Source organism: Pinus tabuliformis, chromosome 1_1, assembly GCF_031772625.1.
Source record: "Pinus tabuliformis cultivar Carrire ecotype Pingquan chromosome 1_1, CPIR1, whole genome shotgun sequence".
In the NCBI taxonomy this organism is placed as follows: Eukaryota; Viridiplantae; Streptophyta; class Pinopsida; order Pinales; family Pinaceae; genus Pinus; species Pinus tabuliformis.
The window spans coordinates 233,015,350-233,031,799 of NC_142297.1; positions in this window are offsets into that span (position 1 = coordinate 233,015,350).

Consider the following 16,450-nt stretch of genomic DNA (forward strand, 5'->3'; position numbering starts at 1 on the left):
TAATTAAAATTAATAATATATTAATAATATAATTAATATAATTAATATTAATAATTTAATTTATTTATTTAAAATTAATATTTCCCTAGTTTTAAGATTAAAATAATAATAATAATTTAATAAAATTTTAGAATTAATTTTTTCCCTAGTTTCAAAAATTTATTCCTTATTAGTTTTTAAAAATTTTCATTTTAGGTTAAAAATTTTATTTCATGATAGAATTAATAATATTATATATTAAAACAAATTAAAAATAAAAAACATATTAACATTATATATTAAATCAAAATAAAAATTTTTAAATATTAAGAATATATATATATATATAATATTAATAAAACAATTAATATTTTTATAAAAATTTTTAAAAATCAAATTAATATTAAATTATATAAAAAAATTTAAATAAAATAAAAATAAAAATATTATTATTTCAGCCGACAGTTGGTTATTACAAATGTTTCATCCTCATCACTATTTATTATCATTTCTCCGTTGCTCTTCTGTCATCATCATTCTCTTATCCTGAAGATGGATCCCATTTGGGATTTGAAACGTTGGTACAAAAATGAAAAAACTGTGGATTCTCCGGTCAATAATTCAAAAGATTCAAGCCACAGATCTCTGAAATCCATAATATTGTTTTCATGTTTTTATTTCATGCTAAATAGACTCCATGCCCAATGCAACACTAGAAAGAAGATTTAATTTTTGTTATACATGAAAGGCATTGATCTGAGATCCTTGAAACCTCATAGGGAGGATTTCATCCCCAGAAGGAGCCAATGTTATCTTCGCTGACAAAAGGCCCAAAAATGGATCCATGTAGGCTCCTAGAGTCTCCAAAGTTGCTTAAAATCATGCCAATGGATCCATTAGTGCTCTTGAAATCTTCAATTTTTTCTCAAATATCATCCAATGATCAAAATTAGTGCAAGAGGAAAGCCCTTGGAAGGGCAGAAACACTATCGGAAGGCAAAAATGCTTGAAAAACCATGAAAAACCCATTATCACAAGCTTAAAATGGGAATGCATGGCTGCCGTTAAATCTAGCCGTTCAACGGTCCAGATCTAAGCGGCAAATCGCAATCGACAGTCGTAATCGGCGATCGTGGGCAGTGGCAATCAGCGTTGGACAACGCTAATCAGTGATCATCGATGATCGCTATCGGCAGGTCACGTCGGCGGGAGTATCGGCGATGGTATTGTGGAATGAGCAATAGCGATCGCCGATTCAACGTGGACCTTCGATCGCGCGCGTAGATCGACGGCCCAAATCACATCAGTGGATCGCTATCGGTGGAAGCCAAAGGGGTGAGGCCTTTACATATACATAGGTGCGACCCGACGGGCCGAACCTGATGGAATTATATGTGACAGTTGATAAATTTTTAAGTCCGCGTGAAGGCCTACTTTTAATGTATTCAAATATATTTCGCATATTTTCGTATTTCAAAGAAATACAAAGGGAACCAAGGAGCGACGCCAATGCGATAAGGCCTGGATCCTTAGAAGTCCAGAGGGAGCCATTTTTTAATATATTTCCTATGTTTTTTTACGTATTTCCAAATACAAAGGAAACACGGGACCAAGCCACTTGTGACCTACGACAGTGACCCTAAGGGCAGACCCGATAGATAATTAAACCATTTTTGAGGACTTTTAAAGCCTGAAATACACAGAGATGGTGGGATTTATCAGCGATTGCAGTGTTTTCTATGTAAAAAAGAAAACATTCATTGGGGCCGTTTAAAGGGATTATAAAGGCTCGAAGACCCATTCTACCATATAACAGAGCCTGGGAGACAATTTGCTGGGAAACAGGGGTCGGAAAGGGAAAGAGAGTGGCCACAGCACGCAGCTCGCTGGAAACAGAAACATCATGGGCATCAACAATACAACTCAGCCAAAGACAACATAGATCATGGAGCAGACAATGCAACTGTAAAAAAAAAAACAGAAATATCAAAGGCCATAGCGTAGCTCATCAAAAAAAGCATCATGGGGCATCTCTAGCACGAGAGGGCTCCTAGACAGCACAACAAATCACCCAAAATATCTGAAAGCGGTTACTCTACTGTCAGAAGCAGAAAAATCTGATCCCATGCTTGCCTAGAGGGCATCAAATCATTTAACAATGCAGATCAGATAGATTAAGACTCTGAGCCTCTTAGAGCTTAGGAGCATTGTAAACATGCTATAAATAACTGTTAGTAAGATGTAATAGAGGTTCAACTTTTGGAGATTATTCCTCCTCTGTTCATTCAAGCTTCTCATATTCATTCTAGCAATATAAGCTTCTTTTGCCATTATATGTTCAATGTCCATTCTCTTTGTTGTTCTAGGCTTGCACTTGAACAGTTTGTTCATGTTTTCTTTGTGTCTAAGGCCAAATAACTATCATCTTATCTCTGCTTTGATATATTAGATTTGGAAGCTTCCTTACTGCCTGTAGCTAGCCATCCATATGTGGTCATATGTGCATTTGCCAGTACAATCAATATTCTCTTTTATTTCCTGTAGCTAGCCATTGATGTATGTTTATGTATGCAATCTGTTGGTATAATTAGTATTTTCCATCTATCCATTGAATTTATAACTTATTGGGCAATCGTGGTCTAAAGCCTTGTATTGGTGAGAGCGTTCATGCATGCATTGAGTGAAAACATACCTAAAATGATTATCTAACTTGATCCAAACCATCATCCATTCCAATTGTTCTGAGAACAATATTGAAGATTATATGTTACCAGGCATCTTTGAGCTGTAACCTAGGAGAGTTTCCTGGAGTGCTAATAGCTACAATATGGAAGTTGCGACTGGAATCAGTGCGAGTCAACGAGGACCGTCGATCGAGCACGCAAATCGACGACCTAGGTTATATCGCAATATTGCATCGACAACATACGAAGGAACGCTTATCAACGGCCTGGGGACTATGCGATATGCGAATGCGATCAATCACATCGCAATATCACATCGGATCATTGCAAAGGAGCAGGGCTGATACAAATGCGACTTGCGATAGCTGGACCTGATAGGGTTATGGGTGATATTTAATATAGTTTGAGATCCAGAAAAAGGCATTTTTCTTTGTATTTCACATTTTCGTTAAATAAACGAAATACAAAGGAAATGTGCCCGATGCGATGAAGGGGGACCCGATAGGAGTATAGGGTGATTTTAATGATATTTGAAGTCTGATAAACGACAGTTTGGCAAATTTTCCTGTGCTTTAGTGTATTTCTCTGTACAAACAGAGAATGACTATTTTGAGGATTGCAACTGCGCCGATGGTCCCTTCCGTTGCAGAACAAGTGGCCACATTCCCTGAAGACGTTAAAAAATGATTGTTTAACGCTCAGAGGGGATTTGAGCGGACAGAGGCCGGGAGAATGAGAGCCCGAGAAGAGGAAACGAACAGAAAGTGCCGATTGGCTTAAAAGCCACAAAATGACAGAGACAAAGGCAGTGCTGAGACAGAGGTAGAAAGCAAGAGGGAGAGTCTGTGTACTCAAAGAGACTTGAGGGATTCATGTTGACCTTGCTGTTTTTTATCTGTTGTGTTGAGACTCAAATTGAGCTGACTATTATAAAAACTCTGATCTTAAAGACATAATAGAGAGGTCACCACTGAAGGCTGGACCAAGATACGTAGCCCAGGAGTTTTGGGTGAACTCCTTGATTATCTTGTTGTGTTATATGTGTGTGTCTATTATGTTTCTCTAACTGTTCATTATCTATATGATTCGCAATCTTATCGATCCGATGCACTAAATGATATAGGCAAATCTCGTACATGAGTTTGTAATACCTTAATACTAATCTAAGAACACATTTTTAGATCAAATGGTATCAGAGCTTTTGGTTTTTGGTTTGTTAAGGTTAGACAAGCTTGTGCTGGACTTTTTTTATGCTAACTAGGTCAAAGATCAAATTGGGAGAAGGAGAACTTGTTGAGGCCAATCCAGAGATTGGAAGAGTCTTTCCTTAGAGAAGAATGGTGGAAGAAGTTCCACTGGTATCATAAACTCAGTTCATGAACAGTTTTATAGCCATGCAAGCCATGGTGGAGGAAATGTATCAGGAATTCAAGAAGGGTCGAGCTGAAAGTATTTTGACACCTAAACCGGACAAAGAGGCAGAGGAACCTTTTCTATTTTCCCATCCAGAAGGTAAAGGAAAATAAGAGAGGCCTTCTCCACCATATACTCCATCATCACCTTCATCATCCTCATCATCTTCTTCACATAAAACTAGCCCTGATAAGAAAAAGAAGAAGACTTCTTTGATTAAATTAGATGTAAAGTTTTATTTGCCAATTTATGATGGAGAATTAAATGCAGAAAATCTAGATAACTGGATTAGACAGATTGATGTATATTCTAGGGTGAAAAACATTGATTCAGAAAGGAGAAAGATTCAGCTAGCTAGCCTTCGCCTTGGAGGAACTACCCTAGTGTGGTGGGAAGGAAAGACACAAGCTGATTTGGGAAGCATGGTAAAATTATTTCTACCTAGAATGAATTTGTTTCTGCCATTAAAAAACAATTCTATCCTCTTGCTTATATGCAGCAAGCAATGATGAGTTGGCAAACTCTTCACCAATTAAAGGGCCAAAGTGTACAAAGTTATACCTAGGAATCTAGGAAAAGAGCTTTAACTCTAGGCATTTCTCTAGTCTCACCTAAAACTTTGTTGAAGTATATAGGTGGTCTGCATAGCTATTTGAGGCACACCATTCTCATGTTTAACCCCACTAGCCTAGATGATGTATCAGTTTAGGCTACACATCTAGAGGCTAGAGGCAAGAATGTGAACCCAAAGATTGGGGGATCATCAAAACCCTCTGCAAGCAAGAACAACGAAAAGAGGAAGTTGAAATGGAAGGAGAGGAAGACAAATGTTGTACAGAAAGACAAATCTTCATGCACTTACTGCAAGAAGGATGGGCACGATGATGCACACTGCTGGTCATTGCATTTAGAGCTGAAACCCAAGAAGTTTGGGGGTAAGAAGAAGAACACTGCTGCTACTATTCAGGAAGACTTGGGGTCAGAATCAGGCGATGAAACAACAGTCATAGCCACAAGTATAAAAGGTAAAAATTATGAAGCATCTACAAGTAATTATGCACAATCTATTGATAATGAAGAAAATGAGAGGAAAAGACATGAGCTTTTTCATATTAGAGTTATTTCCAAGCACCAAAAGATTGATACTTGATTTGATAGTGGATCACAAGGAAACTTGATTTCTGAAACAATTGTAAAGAAGTTGGGATTACTAACAACACCTCACAAGAAGCCATATCTACTAGGTTGGGTATGTGATAAAGCAAAGCTGCAAGTGACATGACAATGCAAACTTAGGTTTGCTATTGGGTCAACATTTGTAGACGAGGTTGAGTTAGATATAGTTCCCTTGGATATATGTGCTATTGTTTTAGGAAGTCCTTACTTGTATGATAGAAAAGCCATTTTCTATAGTACTGAAAATAAGTATCAACTCACTAAAGATGGAATAGAATATATTGTAAGAACTCATAAACTCAAAAATAACTATTCTCTCATAAACTCAGGGCAGATGAAGAGAATTGTAAATTCATGCAAGAAATTTTTACTAAAAGGAAAAGAACCCTGATAAAACCAATATATTTGAAGGCTGTGATACTAAACAGAAAGCTGATTTAGATAAAGTTGTTTCAGAATATGATATCCTATTTCAAGAACCTAAAGGTCTACCAACCAAAAGGGAAATAGTACATGATATTCATTTGCAGCAAGATGCACCATTACCTAACATCAGAATGTACAGGTTATCTACTTTAGAGAATGCAGAGATCAAGAAGCAGGTATAGGAGCTGCTCGATAAAGGGTTCATAAGACCAAGCACATCACCATCTGGATCTCCAATTGTGTTGGCGAGAAAGAAATATGGTTCGTGGAGGATGTGCATTGATTATAGAGCACTGAATAAAATAATGATCAAGAATCGTTATCCTTTTCCTTGCATTGATGATCTATTAGATCAGTTGAAAGAAGCAGTTTACTTTTCCAAGTTGGACTTGCGTTGTGGCTATCATCAGGTCAGAGTAGCAGAACAAGATGCATGGAAGACTACTTTCAAAACAAAGCAAGGGCTGTATGAATGGCTGGTTATGCCTTTTGTCTTAACTAATGCTCCTACCACTTTCATGAGAGTTATGAATGATGTACTCAGACCTTTTATTGATGATTGTTGGACACCTAATCCTAAATGGGTTAGTGTGGAAGCCGAATAGACTAAGCAGTCCAAGAGACCTTGGGATCTGAAACCCAAGAGTCACATAATGTACTATAAATGTAAATCTCTTGTTAATAAAATTGTATTGCATGTTTTATCTTTCATATCTCTCTTGCTATCCATGTGTGTTTAACATGGTACCAGAGCGGGCGTATTCCTGCCCTGCATAATTAATGTGAGCCATTTGTCTTATGGCCTTTCTGTGCAGTGTATTTCTGCCATATTCCTTTATACAGACCTGTGCATTGTCTGCCATATTCACTTGAACGTATGAAACGTTCCTCTCTCCTCTAGTGTAATTGCATTCGTTGGTTAATGCCTCTGCCTCTACCAGTGCTCTGTCCTCAAACGGCTATGTCAATCTGCCACACCTGCTCTAATACAGTCCGGCCTGCGCCTTGCTCTTCTGTTGCGCTGTCATCCTGACTTGATTTGAAACGTTTGCACTGTCCTTGTACCTGCGCTCTGGGCCTGACACGGTATCTCTGCGCTTGTCAGCTATGCGTTTTATATATTCTCCCATGCAAAAATGCAAAAACGCTTCTGCCATTATTCTTTGTGGTATCAGTTCATCGAATCACTGCACCTCGTTATAACCTGTTAGTGAGCAGAGTGACGATTATTTCTCATATTCTAAGTTGCATCACCAGAAGTCTCCGCTGGAATTGTGCACTTGTTGATTGCTCAGCTAAAGTCAAAATTTTACCTAAATTCCAGTGAAACCCACAATACAACATTGATTAAAACTGGAGGCATTCTCTACACATTGAATGCCGTGTTGGTTTGCTATGTGGGATTTTGGGGCATTTCTATGCCTTGTAGCTCCTCTATTGCATTAAGTTTGTCACTTGCTACACATTGGTATCAACCCCTCTATTGTATTAAATTCATTGCCTGCTACACAACCCAATTGATTTCGAATATGTAATGCTCTCCCTAATGTCTATGCCTAACATATCGGTTTGGTTACAGTTTGGGCAGCAGCGTATTCTTTGGGCTTTGTTATTATCTTCAAATCTATTAAAGCAAAGGACATCGATGTAGATATAATGAAAGAGAAGTTGCTTCGTAGTTTTTTGAGAATTTGAATAAGAAACTTCATCTGTAAAAAAAAACCATTTTCTTCTTTCTTCATATTAATGGCATGCAGAAAGTTCAACTCCTCATCGTGTGGACCAGTTGGATATGACTAGAGAAAGGGAAGTTGATCGCCTCATCAAAAGGCTATGAACCGAAGCTGCCCACAAATTCTGGCATTGTTCACGTGTTGTCGAATTCTCGGGAGAGATTGCTCTCATTCCTGTTCTACCATATCGAGATTTCTGCTCAACATCACCAATTGCAACGACGCTGTGCTGTTCGAAGAATGATGGCAGTCTCATGAAATCTCATTAATTCTTTGAAAGTCGTTGTAGAAGTCTTATGTATGAAGTTGATTGTGTTGGAGCAATTCCTGCATATACGTCTCTTGGAACCTACAGTGCGTCGAACGTTGTGTTACTCCTGTGTGTTGAATTGAAAACCGTGTAATGGGCTGAAGAATTGTGCAGTGAAGACCCGAATGCTACATTTTAAAACTGATATGTGTTGATTGGTTTGTTGAATACCACGATGTTGCTTTCAATGGTGCGTACAAGAACCTTCACGTGCTTATGAGAATATTGAAGTCCTGGTATCGATATTGAATGGTAACATTTGAATGCGTTTCCATTTGAACGCTGTCCATATCTGTTGAATATTAGCGCTGTGCGTTTGAATAGTGTTGAATATTATGCTGCGTTATTGAATGGCTGTATGCTGTGCGTTTGAATGGTATTAACGCTGTGGGTTTATACATATGCCCGTCCAAAATTTGTATATGCGTTGAACTGAGCTGGTATATGCGTTGAAATGGATACAGTAGCTATCGGGTGGCCTGTTATATCAAAGTTTGTCTATGCATTGTTCAAATTTTATATGTCATGTGCTTGACATGGTATCTATGTTGAATGCATTTGAATCGCTTCAAATCATAGCTGTTCAAAGCTTGAAGCCGTTGAAGCCATATAAACCTACATCAATTTTGGATGCCTTGAATTGTGCACTGGAATCGTTTCATTATGTTGCGAGTTGTTTTTAAACGGTGGTGCATTGAACTGAAGAATACCTCAATACTAGTGTTGAATGGCCTGCATATGCGTTGGTGATTTTTTTAATGGTCGTATTGAAATCCGTGAATAATAAAAATTATGTGGTATATGAATGAACGCTGAAGTAGATCAGAGTTCCAGGAGCCGAGCAGAATCACTGGAACACCTGGTGCTCTTCCAGTTTGCATTCTACTGAACTTCGATGGAATTTGACCATCAGTGTTACACATCCCAAGGTCTCTTGTTAAGAAGCATAAAATATCTGGAGGACCAACAATAGCACTCAGGCAAGGTTCAAACCCTATTGTCGACTCCATAATCTAGACTTGAAAACCTGAGCACGTGCTTCCCTTGGTACATTGAGAATTTAGAGGGTCGAAAGCACTCAAAGGTGCGTTGGTGATGGGCAGAGACAAAGTTTGATACAAACCTACTTAAGCTAATTTTGATGCAGTAAATATTCATTGTTGGCCATTTAGAAAACATTGCTTATCAGAGATTGTTATTGCACTAGATTGAAGTTGTTGCCAGGACAAGTTCCCTTGGATTCAAGGCTGGTACAGGAAAATATCTTTTTGAGACCTAAATTGCTTATAGCTTTGTTGGAAGTTAAATTCTCACATGAATTGAAGAAAATTCATTTTTGAATGAGGAGTCTGTTTTCCGGATATCACCATTCTTTGTTGAATCTATTGCAAGCTGATTGATTTGAAGTTGTTGCCATAAGTTTATATAAAAGAGCAATTGGTGTCCATCTTTTCCTCATTGTTTTACTATTTTTTGAGGTTAAAAATGGCTCCAATTGGTGCAATATTAGAGTTAGTGGACAATCTAATACTCTCCACTATGGATAATACAGTGAAAATTAGTAAGGATTTTCTCTCAGAAATTCAGACATATCTACAAAATGCACAAGAAAAGATTGATTTTTTGCAGCTTGAATCACAACTACAGCAAGAAGAGCTACACCAAAATAGACACCATTCTGAACCTGTTTTTGTTCAGAACATTGAGACAACCACCCATCAGCAGCATGTTAATAATGTTACAGTTCATTCAAATAAAGCAGCAGTTGTATATGAAGATGCAGAAACTCAGTCTACACTTCCCAAGCCCATCATCAGACCTTGGGAACAGCTTGTCCACAACAAGCACAGAACTGGTCTTGGATATGACAAGGACTTGTCCTTTCATATTCCAGACTATGCCAAGCCCATTCAGTTTCAGAGTGCTGGATTCATTCATGACAGTTCACCTGCTCCTCATGATAGTTCAGCTTCAGCTGTTCCAGATTCTGCCCCTCTTCCACAGCGACAACAACAACAACAACAAATCGTAAAATGCCAACACTGTGACCGAGTTGGCCATCTGAAAGATCACTGTTTTGATCTTCATCCATGTAAGCACTGTCATAAAAATAGCCATTCTTCACACAGATGCTTCAAAAACAAACGTCCTGCAAGAACAAAGATTCATCTTGGATGGATCGCTTCTTGGCAATGGGCATCAACAGCCAAGAAGATATTCCAAACACATGTTAGAACTTGTTCCAGAGTATTGAACAGTCTTGCAGCTGAGTTTTCTCCATCATCTCACCTTGTATCTGACAGGGGGGGAAATGATGGTCATCTACAAGCTTCAAAGTCACATCAAGCGACCCTGAGCCACAACCTGCCACACGAGTTTCAAAGTTGTAGCTAGAGACAAAGATGCCCGTGAGAATGCCTTCAGTTGGCAATCTGGGACACTTACTCTAGCAGAAGACTTCAGCTTCTTGCCAGTTTTGGAAGAGTTCCAGGAACAAAATTGAGAACACTTCCTCTAGCAGAAGACACCAGCTTCTTGCCAGTTTTGGAAGAGTTCCAGGAATTGCATTAAGCATTCCAGAGTTGTTGGTCATCCTTAAACCATCACAGGTTGAGACTTCCCTTTTTTAGGTTGAAGTTTTACCTTTTATGCGGGGTGAGACCTCCCTTTTATGGTTGAAGGTTTCCCTATTTAAAACAATAGGATCACTTCCTCTAGCAGAAAACTTCAGTTTCTTGCCAGTTTTGGAAGAGTTCCGGGAACTGCACTAAGTGTTCCAGTGTTGGTGGTCATCCTTAAACCACTGCCCTTTATACCAACATTTCATAGAGCACATTCAGCCTAGTGCTGCCATGCATTTTTTGCACATTTTGTATTACAGCTCTCTTCTTGGACTCATACATAACCCTTCGGATTAAGGGGGGGAATGTTGGACACCTAATCCTAAATGGGTTAGTGTGGAAGCCGAATAGACTAAGTAGTCCAAGAGACCTTGGGATCTGAAACCCAAGAGTCACATAATGTACTATAAATGTAAATCTCTTGTTAATAAAATTGTATTGCATGTTTTATCTTTCATATCTCTCTTGCTGTCCATGTGTGTTTAACAATGACTTTGTAATTGTATATTTAGATGACATTCTTGTTTTCAGTAAAACATGGGAAGAACATTTGAAGCATGTAAAGTATACTTTAGATGTTTTGAAAAGAGAAAATCTCTATGTGAAGTTATCAAAATGTGAATTTTGCAAAACATCTTTAAATTATTTGGGTCATATTGTAGGGGGTGGTAAACTGAAGATAGATCCCTCTAAGGTTGAAGTCATTGTGAACTAGCCTAAACCCAAATCTGCTACAGAAGTTAGGAGTTTCCTAGGAGTAGCACAATATTGGAGAAAGTTTATTGCTAGCTTTTCCTTGATTGCAGCTCCCTTACATGCTTTAACAGGATTGAACAATGTGTTTCAGTGGGGAGGCAAACAACAAAAAGCCTCCAATACCTTAAAAGAAAAAATTAGTACAACACTAATACTAGCACTGCCAGATCTTCAACGACCAATTGAGAATGAAACAGATGCCAGTGACTATGCCATGGGAGCAGTGTTGATGCAACACGGTAAACCCATATGCTATCATTCTGAGATATTTAATTCTGCAATTGTTAATTATCCCACTTATGATAAAGAATTGTATGCATTAATACAGAGTGTGAAAAAGTGGAAACATTACCTAATGGGCAAAGAAACAATCATCCATACAGATCATCAACCACTTCAATATTTGCACTCACAAACTAAATTGCAGCAATCAAGACACTGTAGGTGGATGGGTTTTCTACAAAAAATTCATCTTGTCATCAGATATAAGAAGGGCATACACAATAAGGTTGCAGATATGTTATCTAGACCAATCATAAATGCATCTACTATACTTAAGCATAACTCAGTAATGCATGAAAGCTACATTGAACAATATGCTCAAGATGTACATTTTAAAGATGTATATGCAACTTTAAGTCATGGCAAACAAGTAGAAGAATTGGATTATTATGTTAAGGACCAGCTCTTGTATCATTTGGGAAAGTTATGCATTCCACAAACTGAAAGAGTTAACATAATCTGAGAAGCACACACTTCTCTTATGTCAGGTCATTTTTGTGTAAGTAAAACAGTTGCACAACTGCAAAGGTTCTGCTGTTGGCCAAAAATGCATGAAACAGTTTCTAGATATATAAAAGGGTGTACCATGTGTGCTAAAAGCAAGCACAACAATAGAAAATTAGGCTTGTACACTCCACTACCATTTCCTTCTCATCCTTGGGAAAGTGTTTCCATGGAATTTGTTGGGGGATTGCCAAAATCTAGAAGGGGTCATGATTATTTATACGTTATTGTGGATAGGTTCAGCAAAATGTGTATTTTGATACCTTGTAACAAGCAGATTATAGCTGAACAAACAACGAAGTTGTTCTTTCAGCATGTATGGGTTCATTTTGGGTTACCCACTTCCATTGTATCTGATTGAGATTCCCGATTTGTTGGGAAGTTTTGGTCAAATCTGTGGGAATTGATGGACACCAGATTAAAGAAGAGCACAACATTTCATCCACAAACAGATGGCCAAACAGAGGTGGTCAATAGGACAGTGATCTAGTTTCGTAGGGGCTACTGCAGCAAGCATCCCAAGCTTTGGGATGAACATTTGTGTTATGTGCAACATGCTTACAACCATGCCAAGCACTCTTCTACATAGAGATCTCCTTTTGAGACTTGTTTTGGTTTTACACCAAAGTCTCCCTTGGATTTTGTCTTTGGAAAAGACATAGTAGTTGATGGACACAGTGATGTGGACAAAGCAACCAAGTTCATTGAACAGATCCAAGAAATTTACTAAGTAGTGTAGGAACAGCTGGAAAGAAGCCAGGACAAGTACAAGGCGAAGCATGACAAGCATCGAATTGAGCATAGCTTCCAAGTTGGTGATCAAGTCTGGCTGTACATCAACAAAGACAGAATGCAAGGTGAAGGTAAGAAGTTGAAGCCAATAAGGTATGGGCCTTTCAAGATACTTGAGAAAATTGGTGAAAACGCTTTTCACCTTGATTTTCCAGCTTACATGCACATCTATTCAGTAGTTAATGCAGAAAACTTGAGACTGTTTGAACCTTCATTGATTGAAGATCTCGAAGAGCAAAGTCAGTTGCCTTCTATTGATGATCTGTTACCTGAATATCTCAATGAGTTGTAGGAAGATATAGTTCTGGACATGAAGGTGAGAACTACGTGTAGAGGGGATGTAGAGTACCTTAGAATTGGAGTCAAGGGTTCAAAAACAAGTAGTGCACGATGGATAGAAATTGGACAAGTGAGGAAGCTGTATCCTCACTTGATCTATGCTTAAAAGCCAACTTTTGGTGGTCCAAAAGCCTTTCAGTGGGAAGGTGTGATCCAAAATGGATCCTAAAAACACTCTAAGTCTTCTAAGATAAAAAACTATTGCAAAGGATCAACTTTGAGAAATGGCCGATTACACTATCGGGCCTGAAAAACATGAAGAAATAGTGAAAAAATAGAGCTATCAAAGGCTTGAAAAACGATGCACAGGAGCCGTCGGACCTGGCTAAGGTTCATCCTTAGTTCAAATCAAAAGAAGCATCAGAAACCTATAACATGCATATTTTCTTTTGGTCTCAATCTTCATTAGATATTCATTGCTTTCACACCTATCCCTTTAATCTTCTCCTCCTTATATACTTTTAGGCCTTTCTTAATGCCTCAGACGAAAACCACTTTGGACCAATACCTTGGACCAAATACCTCGGACCAATACCTCAGACCAAATACCTCGGACCAAATACCTTGGACCAATACCTTGGACCAAAACCTTGATTTTCCAATATGTATGCCCTTTTCCTCTTATGATACTGCGTGTTTATGTATACACTCTTTAGGTTTTTTAGACCCGCGTGTATATGCTACTTGGACAAAGTGAACCAGCATATACCTCTCTTTCTTCAATTTGTAGAGTTTGATCTGTAATCCTTTGTTGTTAATCCCGTTGCACTGTTAACTGTCATCTATGTGAGTTGCCATCAAGGACAACACTTGTATCATAATTCCAACAAAATTGTAATGTTCAAGAGAGACTTGCTACCATAAAGTGATTTATCCCTTTTCCCATTTTCCCCAGTCGTTGCTGACCAATACCTATTTATTTTTTAACAAGATTGAGGAGGATAACATATGTTTGATGTATAATTCTACCCTTCGGGTGAATCCATCACTATGTGATGTTTTAACGAGTCTAGCGAAGGTGAAACTCGATCTTGTCATGATGGACAAGTTTATCACTATTTGATTCTTTAATGAGTTTAACGACAATGAGAACTCGATCCTTTTCATGTTTAGAGAGTTTGAAAAGGGAAAAAAAGAAAAATCCACAAGTTCTTTTTCGTAAATTTGTCTTTCAAGTCCGAAAAAGCGTAAAATAATACAAGAGATAACCTATTGACCATGTTCGATCAACGTATTCCCTTTTCGTAAGTAATCTATCTCAGTCCAGAAAAGGGTTAAACTTATACTAAGTAGATATCATTTCCAATCTATTTACAAGTTGAAAATGACAAGCACCCGATAATCTTTTCAATTTTGAGAGTCTGAAAAGAGCCGAAATAGGACTCTAGGGGGGTTCCTTTTTCGATGTTTAACAGAGCTTGAAAAAGAGATAAAAGTATGCTATGTGGTCAAAAGTAAATTTTACGATCATGCATGTCAAATTCACTATGTCAGCGGTAAACCTAATCAAAGAACCACCAAGCAAATTAAACATACCTGTTTCATTGGTAAAATTAGGTAAAAACTATAGTCTATTAATTTAATGAACATGAAATAACCATAAAACAAGAATTTACCAAGTCATTTTACCATTCAGTTTTGTGCTCTGAAACAATTTTATACCTCAAACTTCAGCAGCTGATTGCGGGAGATTTTGTGGAACATTCTTCACGCCGTTAGGACCAGGTAGATAATCTACCTCTTCTCTTTCATTCAAAGTCATTCTTTTTCAATTTCAGGCAAAATTTTTAGGGTTTTGGGGTCCCTAGGGTAAATATATCACGCCCTAGGATCAAAGCACCCTTAAGCATCGAAAACTGCACTGTAGAGCTGTCAATCAGAAGGGAAACTATTCTACATTGCACTATCTAAAGATTAGGGGTGCGTTGGGCACAATTTAGAAATTTGATTCATCATTTCTACCCAAAATATCTTAAGTTTTGTGCATGAAATGGATCCTAACTAAGCCTATGGTGTGGTTTCATACTTTGATCAGATTAGAATAGCTATCACATGGCGTGAAAGAGAACATGAAGAACAAGGTTGCCCTAAATGATCTTGGTAATGTTAAGGCCTCAGAGATTGTGGGTTACTCAAATATTTCAAGTTATTCGGGATGGGGCAACAGTTAGAACTATTGAAGTTCTTGGCTCATTCATGGGATCCAGCAAAACAGGTTTGTCACATAGGGGACAAAGTGCTCCCTATATTGATCGATGATATTTCCTTTCTCACAGGATTGTCGAGACGTAGTGCCCCTATTTCTTTTTCAGGTTCTACTTGTGGGGGTGAATCAATGAGGGACTACATTCGACAATACTGCTGACTAGGTACACAGCTTAGCAAAGATGGAAAGATAAACATCAGGGATGTTCGTGATATGCCCTTGCGAACAATCCTCCTTACTATCGCAAATTCGGTGGGTAGCGTGACACTTCATGTCGTGAATAGATCATACATGCAGTATGCGCTCGAGTGTCTTGAGCCAACTATGTTCAACTGGTGTGAGGCATTACTCTCTTTGATGAAAGAGTAGCCGACTAAAGTAAAAACTGGTAAGATGAAAAATTTAAACTATGGACGATCTTGATCGCTTTTACTTTGGAGAGAATTCCATTGATGCAACCTCAGCATGTGACACTGAGTTTAGCTAGTCCTAGAGATCCACGAATGCAGAGATGGGGAGAGTTGATGGATAGACATGCTGGTCAGTCATCAATCTCATTTTCTACTGCATTATTTAGTTGGCTCTATCGACAACATATTGTCATAGAGGAGCATCCATATGCAGGGATGTATTTCCATAGAGATCCAGATTTGAGATTACTAGTGGGGGCTCAATGGGGTGCTATAGGTAAATTGTTTTGACCATGTATTTTTTATTTTTTGAGTTTTTACATGTTTTTGTGTTTTTTGATGTTTCCAAGACTAAACTAAAATGTTCTCATGTATATAGATGTTGGCACTGTTCGACCAATGGGTCATAAACAAGAGGCGAGTGAACCAATGGGGAGAAATGTTGGAAGAGCAGTTCTCCAGGATTTAGATTTGATTAAGACACTACCGGAGTTGCAACATCAGATAGAGGGGTTAACCCTTGATATACCGGATTTTCAAATCAAGGAGTTACCGATGAGACTAAAGTGCCATACTATTAGTGGCCGTAGCTGTTGGATGAGGCTATTGCAGATGACATCTTGGGCAGTGACCTGTTATCATGAGCATCATTAGATCTACTTAGGATGATTTACTGTATGCATTTTGAGTTTTTGAGGTTAGATGAACAACATGTCTTGGACACAAATTTTTGTAAAAACTTTGAACATCTATCTATTTTACTTTCAGTGTTTTTGTATGGTTATGTGTAATCCTATTCAACTGTTGATGTGAATTGAA